This window comes from Bidens hawaiensis, unplaced genomic scaffold, assembly GCF_021521415.1.
Source record: "Bidens hawaiensis isolate Kalapana, Puna unplaced genomic scaffold, B.hawaiensis_p1.1 tig00007270_1, whole genome shotgun sequence".
Classification (NCBI taxonomy): domain Eukaryota; kingdom Viridiplantae; phylum Streptophyta; class Magnoliopsida; order Asterales; family Asteraceae; genus Bidens; species Bidens hawaiensis.
The window spans coordinates 336,215-346,305 of NW_027491503.1; the positions used below are offsets into that span (position 1 = coordinate 336,215).

General features: G+C 34.7%; 1 pseudogene; it reads right to left on the minus strand.

Annotated features, from left to right (window-relative positions):
• Nucleotides 1–8,364: 8,364 nt before the first annotated feature.
• Nucleotides 8,365–9,704, minus strand: LOC143634878 (pelargonidin 3-O-(6-caffeoylglucoside) 5-O-(6-O-malonylglucoside) 4'''-malonyltransferase-like; annotated as a pseudogene).
• Nucleotides 9,705–10,091: the final 387 nt, after the last annotated feature.

Here is a 10,091-nt window from a genome sequence, read left to right on the forward strand (position 1 = left end):
TGATTCGATTTATAAGAGAAACTTAGGGTTTCAATACCTGGATTGGTCATATGGTACGTTTTCGTTTTCATACGGGTTTGATTGTACAAAACGCGTTCAATTCACCCGAATTGTCCAGAAATCTTTTAAAAACGTTGTTTTTTTTATCAAATACATTCCAAACTATGATATTTGACCACTTTTGGCATTTTGACATACCAGTCAGTTCGTTAAACACAATACTGCTGGTTTTTATCAAAACATATATAAATTAAATCTTCAATTTATTATAACTTTTAATATAATTTTATATGATATAATTATACATAAATTATGATATTTTTTTTAATAAAAAATTAAAATATGTAGAGCTTTATAAATAATTCTAGAATTTTACACTCATTTATAGCTAAAATTCATTTTATGTGTTTTAATTAATCGATAAATCACCCGTTTATACCAAACGATTCACGAAAAATTCGATAAATTTTCTAAATGGTCAAAATATCATCAAATAACCCCTGTAAATTTCCATAACTTAAATCTATGGCTAAAATACCTTTTTGCGCATACTTCGGTTGTTTAAACTCGATTAAACAAAAATACACAAACCATATCTAGACTTCTCCAATTAATGCCACACTTTTTGTGCGAACTTACAATGGTATTTCTGAGTTCTCCACAAAAGTTCATAATTTTGCAAGTAGTTTAGCTATTTTTCATAATAAATCACCAATACACGGTAATAGAATCACCAATTATTCTCCGGTTTATCGAAAAATTATAAATTTGGACAGAGTCTCACTAATATGATCCCTGATGCCACTAAAAATTTTCATACTCTAAAAATTATCACGTTACAATCTAATCCTAAACAACCCCTAAACGAGTGTTTCAGGTGTTGCCTTTGCCAGTTTACGATCGATTAAGCCCTCTTTTCAATTTTTTGGGTCCTTAGTTAGCTATATAGAGTATATACAGATCACTTATAAAAAAACCAAACATAAATCATCAATCATCAAGCCTTGTTATATAGGGTTTCGGTTAGGGTTTCAAATCGAGTTTTTAAACCATAAAAACGCGGTATAAACGTTCTAATCCACGTTTTGGCAAAAAAAACATGTTTTTTTATTACTAACCATGTATAAGATCAAAAAAATTTTTAGATCATTTTAAGGGGTTTCAGATAGTTAAACATGGTTTATACTAATCAAAACATGTTTTTATGATTACAATAAGTTTCAAACAAGATTAAAACTCATTAAAATAAGTATTTACCTTAGGTTTTTGGACAAAGATGAAGAAGATCAACTGTTTCAAAAGTTATTCAAGTGCATAGGTGTGAAAACGACCAAATATCTTGCTTAAACTTGAAGTTATACTAAGGGTGTTGGTCCCCTTTTGCGGCCGCCACATGTGGGGTCCCATTGGGCCCCTCATTTGGTCCACTATGCCTCTTTTTGCGTGTCGAATGTGAAATACCGAGTCCAAATTTAGGTCGAGTTCGGTTTTTTGGTGCGAAAAATAGTTCGGGTTTGACAGACAGTGTTTTTCGACTTAATTTTGTAAAATAAGAAAAACATACTATCTCGTTGTAAAATTCCAAAATACTTTCGAGGATTGCTTAAAACATCATATGTAAGTGTTCTATAAGTCTTTTTCGGCTTGACTGATGATAAAATGTTTGTTTTGGTAGTAACGATCGGGTTTAAATTCACAGTGTGTCATTAAAGAAAATCTTTTCGTGTAAGCGGTTTTGCACATACTTGGGCTATAATATCAATATGTTTTTTTCTATAATACATGTATCACTTGTATATGGCCCTCCTGATATATCCGAGTCATAATCAGTATCGTTCGATTAACCATTTACTTGATACGAAATAGTCGGTTAACTGTTTAGTCGTTACGTAGCAAATAAGGCGTACCTCGTGTTGTCACGAATGTCAAATTTTTCGTAAAATGTAACATCCCAAAATTTCAAATAATAATATTTAATATATTTATTTGTTACGGTGGAAAAGTTTACTTGAGATAGTAAAGAAATAATAAAATAATAAAGATGGAAAGATAAGTAGGCTAATTAGATGGGATTAATTATGGACCAAAAAAGGAAAGACGGGCTTAAGGGAGTATAAATACCCCTTAAACCCTAATCCTTTCCATTTCCATTCATTCTACACCATAGCCTACACCATAAAACACACTTATAAGCCAAACACACCTCCATTGCCGGCGGTCTATATACAAATCCAAATAGAGAAGGATTCGTGCTACATCTTTGATTATACAACCAAGATACAAGTCTAGGATCACGTATTGAAGCTAAGCCATAGCCGAAGTGAATCGTCAAGGTACGTTTTAGCTTAAAGATTACATTTTTATAGTCCGTTTGCCCTAAGGATCAATACGAAGTAAGATCGGTCATCCTTGTGCAATAAAAATGTGACTTGATGTTAAATATGAACTTAATCAACTTGTTACTTAAAGATCTAAGCTAAAACGGGTTTGAAATCGATAAAGGTTTAAGCTTTATGTCTAGTTAGATCTTGATACCGTGATAATAATGGGTGTAAAATGGTTAAGAATAGTGGGAAAAGGTGGCTAAAAGTTATGTTATGGACCGTTAACAGTTGCCTGAGCCAAGAAAGGAATAAAAGATAGGAAAAACAAGCTGAAAGCATCAGACCTGGGTTCTTTGTTTAGAGTTCTCTATTATGATGTTTTCGGTGACCTGAGTTCTCGGTGACTTGAGTTCTCGGTTCCAAGGGTTCTCTGCCTTGAGTTCTCGGCCACCCAACTTCTGTTTGGTTTGTGCCTGAACCCAGTTGGACCCAGATGCCTTAATGGACAATTGGGCCTGATCTAACCAAGTCCACAAGTTTCTAAGCCCATATCCTATCTAAAACAAACTAGTCCATCATCATAGACTAATCAAACGAGCCCAACTTAGACAATACGTTGGTTAACTAAAATACCAACTTAATTAATTATATGGTTAATTAACAAATATATATTTAACAGTTAGCCGTGCGCAATTAAAGAAAGGGATAACGATTAACGGAGAGAGAAACAGGATCCAGGTGAGTTTCTAGCCCATTTCCTTGTTATATTTTCGGGACCGTGTGCATACTCAATGTAATAGTTAATACACTTACCTTAAATGGTAAGTGCATGCCATGTATGATTTATGTGATAGATATTATGTGATGAATGTGAATGAAAGCTTGTCGGTACGTGAATGATCTTCGGATATTGCACGTATTGACAAGGGAGGTATGTATATGAAAGATGAATGTGTATGATATATATATATATATATGTATGGGATGGATCTTGCGAGAAGTGATGTTACAGCAAGAAGTGCGAGAAGTGAACGTGTAACTCCATTAATCCATAATTTCACTCCCTTTCTTATGATGTTACCTACATGTATGTAGGTTTGTTGTATTTATGTCTTAGCTAAACACATTCAAACCTACTTACACACATACAAACGTACCGAGCCACATTCAAACCTACATACCTACACACATACAAACATACATACACATATACAAAAATACGTACCTACACACGTACATACGCACCTACACAATAAGAAAGAGAGTGACGTTAGGGATTAATGGAATTACACCTTCACTTCTCGCTGTAAAAAAACTTCTGAAATGATCCAATACATATATATATGTGTGTGTGTGTGTGTGTGTGCGCGCGCAACATATGAGTATGTAAAAATGATTAAAGAAAGTATATGTATGTTACGGGTATGTAAAGACACAATGTACGAAGATGAAGAAGTAAGGGATCAGACCCTAATAATATCTGAGATAGAGAAGAAAGGGATCAGACCCTAATAATATCTGAGATAGAGAATAAAAGAGGGATCAGAACCTAATATAATATCTGAGATAAACAAGAAAGGGCTTAGACCCTAATAATTTCTGAGATAGACAAGGACAGAGGAATCAGACTCTAATAATATCTGAAATAGACAAGGACAGAGGGATCAGACCCTAATAATATCTGAGATAGAAATGACAGTAAATATATAGTATGAAAATAATAAAGTATGAACGTATGTATGAAATTATATAATGAAAATAAATTAGTAAAGTAATTATTATGTATTTTCGGATGCATAATTGAAGGTATGTGTTGTATTGAATGACGTGCGATTAACTAGAACTCACTCAGCGTAGCTGACTTTTAATATGCACGCAGGTGAGTAAGATGAGACAGCTGGCTTGAGTGGGGACACATGACAGAAAAATAAGAGTCTGGCATCTAAGGACTTATGATGTTTTATAATTAATGTTTTGATTTTGAAAGTTAAGATGAATGTTTTAAGACAAGTTATGAATTAATATTGTAATGTTATGAAAGTTTTATATTCCGTGTAAAGTTTTAATTAACTCTGATATTTAGAACTGTGTTTATGAGTAAATCCAACGTCCAACGTAGGGCAACGGGAGCGGGGACTTACATAAGAAACAAGAATCATTAAGTGTCTAATTAGTAACCCAAACAACGATCATGTAATAACATAAAACACGCGGAAATATTTCTAATTAGTAGCCCGAACATGATATATTATTGACTTTTTAAATCTATTAGTATTCTGGCACATAGTCAATATTATATCCTACAATCACAACAAATTTTTTTTCCAAATAGGGAATTTGATGTAGTGAAAATGGTTCTTAAGAGAGAGAAAACGTGATAACGGTTTATAGATATCCGTCATTTGTCTTTTTACATGTAGAAACAAATTAGTCTATTTAATAATACTAATTAATTTTAAATAATTAATTATATTATTTTATTTTATAAATAAAACTAATTATTAGTTTAAAAAAAATAAATAAAAGTAAACAGATGAATACAATAAATATAAAAACAAAAAATTAATATTAGCAGTTGTCAAATCAAATGTCAAATCTGACAGGTACTGTTTACACTTTTCATTTGAAATAACAAATGTTGTCTAGACATCCGTCATTTCAAATGACAAATCACACAAAAAATGTACCACATCTATCATTTCACATGACAGAACACTAGCTACTACTATAACTCACCTAACAAAAACTAACAGCCCTATATTTAATCAGAGATCAGTCATTTCAAATTGCGGATAACCTAGAAACCATTATCACTCTTTCCCTCTTCTAAAAAACCATTCCACTACATCAATTTTCCTATTTTGAAAAAAAAAAATCTATCACAACATAAGCAATAAAGTGATAATATTTCGAAAACGAGAATCATGAAACAATGGTGTTTAAATATATCTATGCTATCCAACCAAAGTGCAAATCAATCTTTCATGAGAATCACGAAGTGAAGGTGTCAATATATTTTTCAGGAAATCACATTTGATGGTTAATTAGCTTCGGGTTAACATGTCAAAACCCGAATTTACTTCTTTGACTTAACTTTTTGTGCCACTTTGCCATATTTTATACCAAAACTAAAAGAGAAAATTTACATATTAGCCCATTTTAGGAGAGAAAGCCTAAAATAGCCCAAAATCCCTAAATATTCTCAAAGTAGCCCATTAAATTTGAACTGAGGCGACGCCTAGAGAAAAGATCCGACGAGATCTTTAAACAAATAGATATTTTACACGTGTAAAGTTTTCTGAAAATCCGACGAGATATTTGAAAATATTGGGGGCCCGGTCTATATTTTCCACTAAATATCCTTCTAAAAAACAGTCTTGCCTGACGGTTTAAAAATGTTTCCTACCTGGTCCTTTCAAATTCCAAAAGCATGGGAAATTGTGTCCTGAAATTTAGTTTTTAAAAACGCATTTGTGGTGAATTTGTAACAAGGAGTCTTTCAAATTCCCATGCTTTTGGAATTTGAAGGGACAAGGTAGGAAACATTTTTAAACCGTCGGGCAAGACTGTTTTTTAGAAGAAGATTTAGTGAAAAATATGGACCGTTCCCCCAATATTTTTAAATATCTCGCTGGATTTTCAGAAAACTTTACATGTGTTAGATATCTATTAGTTTAAAGATGTCGTCGGATCTTTTGCTTTAACGTCGCCCCTCCAAATTTAGTGGGCTATTTTTAAAACATTTAAAAATTTCGAGCTATTTTAGGCTTTCCCTCTCTTAAAAAGCTATTATGGGAATTTTCCCAAACTAAAATGCTTATTCTACTTTTATAAATAATTCTCACAAATCTCGAAAACACGAAGTTTTTTAGACAGATTTACAGAAATTGTCCTTTATGTTTACAACAAATTTTAGTGGTTGTCCTTTATATTTAAAAGTAACATAATTTGTACTTTATGTTTCCAAATGTTATACCGTTTGTCTTTTACCCCTAACCCAGTTAGTTTTTCTCATTAAATCTGGTCATGTGCGTTGCACATGAGGGTAAATTGGTCATTTTACTTGTTTAATTAAAATTACATTATTAAATAACAAAAAGACTTAATTGAAATATATATCACCGTCTCTCTCTCTCTTTTTCTTTCTCTCTCTCTCTCCACCCACCAACAATAACTGCCACCTCCGCCAACCACCATCTTCACAAGCACCGCTGTCATCTCCCCTTTTTCACCACAGCCACCACCGGACCTACCCCCAACAAACCCAAGTTGCCAGATTCGTTCAGGTGACTGGTTTCAAGGGCATGGAAGCAACCTCCAAGTTGCCATTGCCAGATTCGTTTATTGAGTTTATCAAATAGAATGGAATCGATCATTTAACTTACACCGCTGTTGATTTTCTCCGCCGTTATGTTTGGTATCTTCAATTTGTCAATTTACACCACCGCCTGAAACATGTATTCGCCGGAGATGCCGTCGCTATGGTTTCAGTTTCATACCATCTTTCACTAATTAGAACTGCGGTGAGATATTCTCCAAGTCTGAAGGTATTTTTATGTGTGTTGAATTTCAAGGATTGCACAAGAATATAACATTTTAGACTTTGGGATTTCAAACAAACAGATTAGAAGCATTGGTTCAAGTGCTTGCTATAAACCCCAAAATCATCTTTTTTATTTAATAGTTGCATTTACTGTAAAATCCCATTTATTCATAAATCGGTTGTTATTTGGCCATCACAAACCACGTCTTCAATTAAGTTATGCATGAATTGCCTGGCTTTAAATACAGACATGATCTGGTTAGGGATGTTCTGTGTGATGTTCTTAAACGGGCAGGGATTTCTGCTAAAAAGGAGGCCCCTGTTAACTTTCTCACGGATCCTATTGAAGGGAGGTCTACTTTACGACCAGCTGATATTCTTGTGTTCGGGTGGGCAGGGGGGAAACACGCCCGTGTGGATCTTACAGGAGTGTCTCCTCTTGTTGGGCTGAGGGACCGTGGGTTTGTTGTGGGTCAGGCTGCGTTGAAGGCTGAATCGGGCAAAGTTGTTAAACACGAGAAAGCTTGTTTAGATAATCAACATGTCTTTCTACCATTTGCCTTTGATACATTTGGTTTTCTGGCTTCAGAGGCTGTGAAATTTTTGAGTAGGGTTCAGCGCGTCGTACACGGAACCTCTTCAGCTTCTAGGTCTCAAGGCTTCGTTTTTAGCAGGATTGGCTTTGCTGTTCAAAAGGGGGTTGCGGCGCAGCTTGTTGCCCGTTTGCCTGCCACTTTATTGTAATCGTTTTATAGTAAATTATATAAAACTTCGATTATTTTTACAATGAATTAGTGAGTTAAAACGTTAGGGTTTTTAAATCAATTGACCTACAAATTTAAGTGTTACTTGTTTGATTTCAATGGCAGCCGGCACGTCACCGAACCTTGACTTTAATTTGGGACCATTTGAGACTAAACCAGTGGGTTTAAACTTGGAAAACTGGCTAGATGAACCTGTAGATGACTCATTTGGGCCTCGGACCTAGGACTTTGCAAATCAGCAACACGAGTGGCATTTGAAGCTAATTCCGGTGGTGGTTGTGGTGTAAGAGTGAAGGAGATGGCGGTGGTTGTGGAGATAGTGGTTGTCGGAAGTGGCAATTGGTGTTGGTGGGTAAGCCGGGTGGGTGGATGAAGAGAGAGATAGGTTTACTTATTAAAATGTTTTTTTATTGTGAAATGACTAATTTGCCCTCATATGTCTTGCAAATGACAAAATTTAACGAGAAAAACTAACTGAGTTAGGGCTAAAGGACAACCGATGTAACATTTTGAAACATAAAGTACAAATTATGTTACTTTTAAAGATAAATGACAACCACTGAAATTGAGTGTAAACATAAAGAAAAATATCGGTAACTCTGTCTACATAAATTAAGTCACGTGAATCAGAATACAATTACCAAGAAACCAGAGACACGAATTAAATCTCATCTTAAATGAATTGATCGGAACCCACAAGGCGTTAATATAGTTAAAAACATAGCATTATAATTTAGGAAATTGAAGCTCCAAAAGAGGTGTCATGTTCTATAGCTTCTTTAAAAAGAGGGACATCTTTAACTTCAAGAAATGCATATGCTTCCACTCCATTACCTTCAACGTCATCAATCAAATACGCCGAAGGATTCAACGGTATGGTCCTAGGGGCCGCCCAAATGGGTTTTCCGAAACCAAAGTCAGCTTCATAAAATGGAAACTTACACGAACTAGTTACGATAACAACGTTGGTAGATTCATGAATATTGGCAAGATATAACAACGAATTCAGAACCATCTGCTGACCTTCTTCATGATTTTGGCACCCCTTTGAGAAGTCAGTTATAGTTTTCTTAACAGAATCGCTTAAACGATCTGCCAATTCTTCAATTGTTTCAAGAGTCTTACATTCTGTGGCACACAACCCCCAATGATTCCCACAAGAATCTTTGGGTATTAAGGACCCCATTTTTTCTCTTAAGTTTACCGCTTGAAAGAGTACAGACTCTCTTTCATAATTGTGCGTTGCCAGATCAAAGCACATGAAAGCTTTCCAAATGATTGCTGACACTAGTTGTACCTTTGACCATTGGTGGGTTCTATTTGTTCCCTTTGCTCTCATTTTTGATATCACACTCTCGCTGAATGAAAGTTTAATTCTTGTGTACTTTTTAAGTATGTCGTCATTCATAGGTGGCATCTGAAAGGAAGTTAAACCGCGAGCAGGGAATAAAAATGATGAATTGAAGCCTGTAAATTTGATCTCATTTTGCTCGCGGTTTGTACTAGCCCATTCATTTATAAGTGTAGATAGTGTGGAAGCATCAACAATCTTGTGTGTACCACATACACCAATTGCTACACCTCCACATTTAAAGGTGGTTACTTGAGTTGCAAGTAACGGGTCACCTTGTTGATGAGAAACCCCAAGTGTGGATAGGATAAACTCATCAACAAACTTATATTTCACCTCCGAAGCAAGAAAATCTTGAAGTATGATATTAACTTTAGCGTGTATAAACTCAACACCTTGGTCATTGCAATCAACGGTGTGGATTCGGTCAACATATCTACCCGCTAGAGGGTATAATCGCGCTAAGGTTTTCTTTAGTGATTCTTCAAGTCGAGCAACAAAGTTCTGGTTATGATTACTATTGTTGAGAAGAATAGAACAATACCTACATCAACTGCAGCAACAAATTCATCGATGAAGCCTAGCTTGTAAGAAGAGAGTGTTGGAGGGGTTTGAGCAAATGGTGTTATTAATTTGGCCACCACCCCCACTACTAATTCGGCCAGTGGGTTAATGTGATTTGCCACCACCCCCACTACTAATTCGGCCAGTGGGTTTCCCATAGTCCGGTAATTGGTTGTGCGTGTCCCCTGCTGTGCCGCCACTCATGTTAACAGGATCCCAAATAATGTTATTCTCAGCTTCAGCATTGTTGTTGATCTGGGTTGTTGTATCAATCCGAGTATAACAAGTTTTACGGTATAAGTAAAAAACATCAAAACTAATCAAGTCACCTATATAAAAAATCAATCCGAGTAGCAGGTTTTATGGTATAAATATCAAAACCTAAGTAACCAAGTACGTCACCTATATAAAATCTATTGTTACAAGTTTACAACTAACTTATGGTATCTACGAAGTTATATTAATATTATTTAAGTTATTTTATCATTTTTTCTACATTTCCAAATAAACTTATTTAATTACTTAATTTATCATTTTTTTTACAT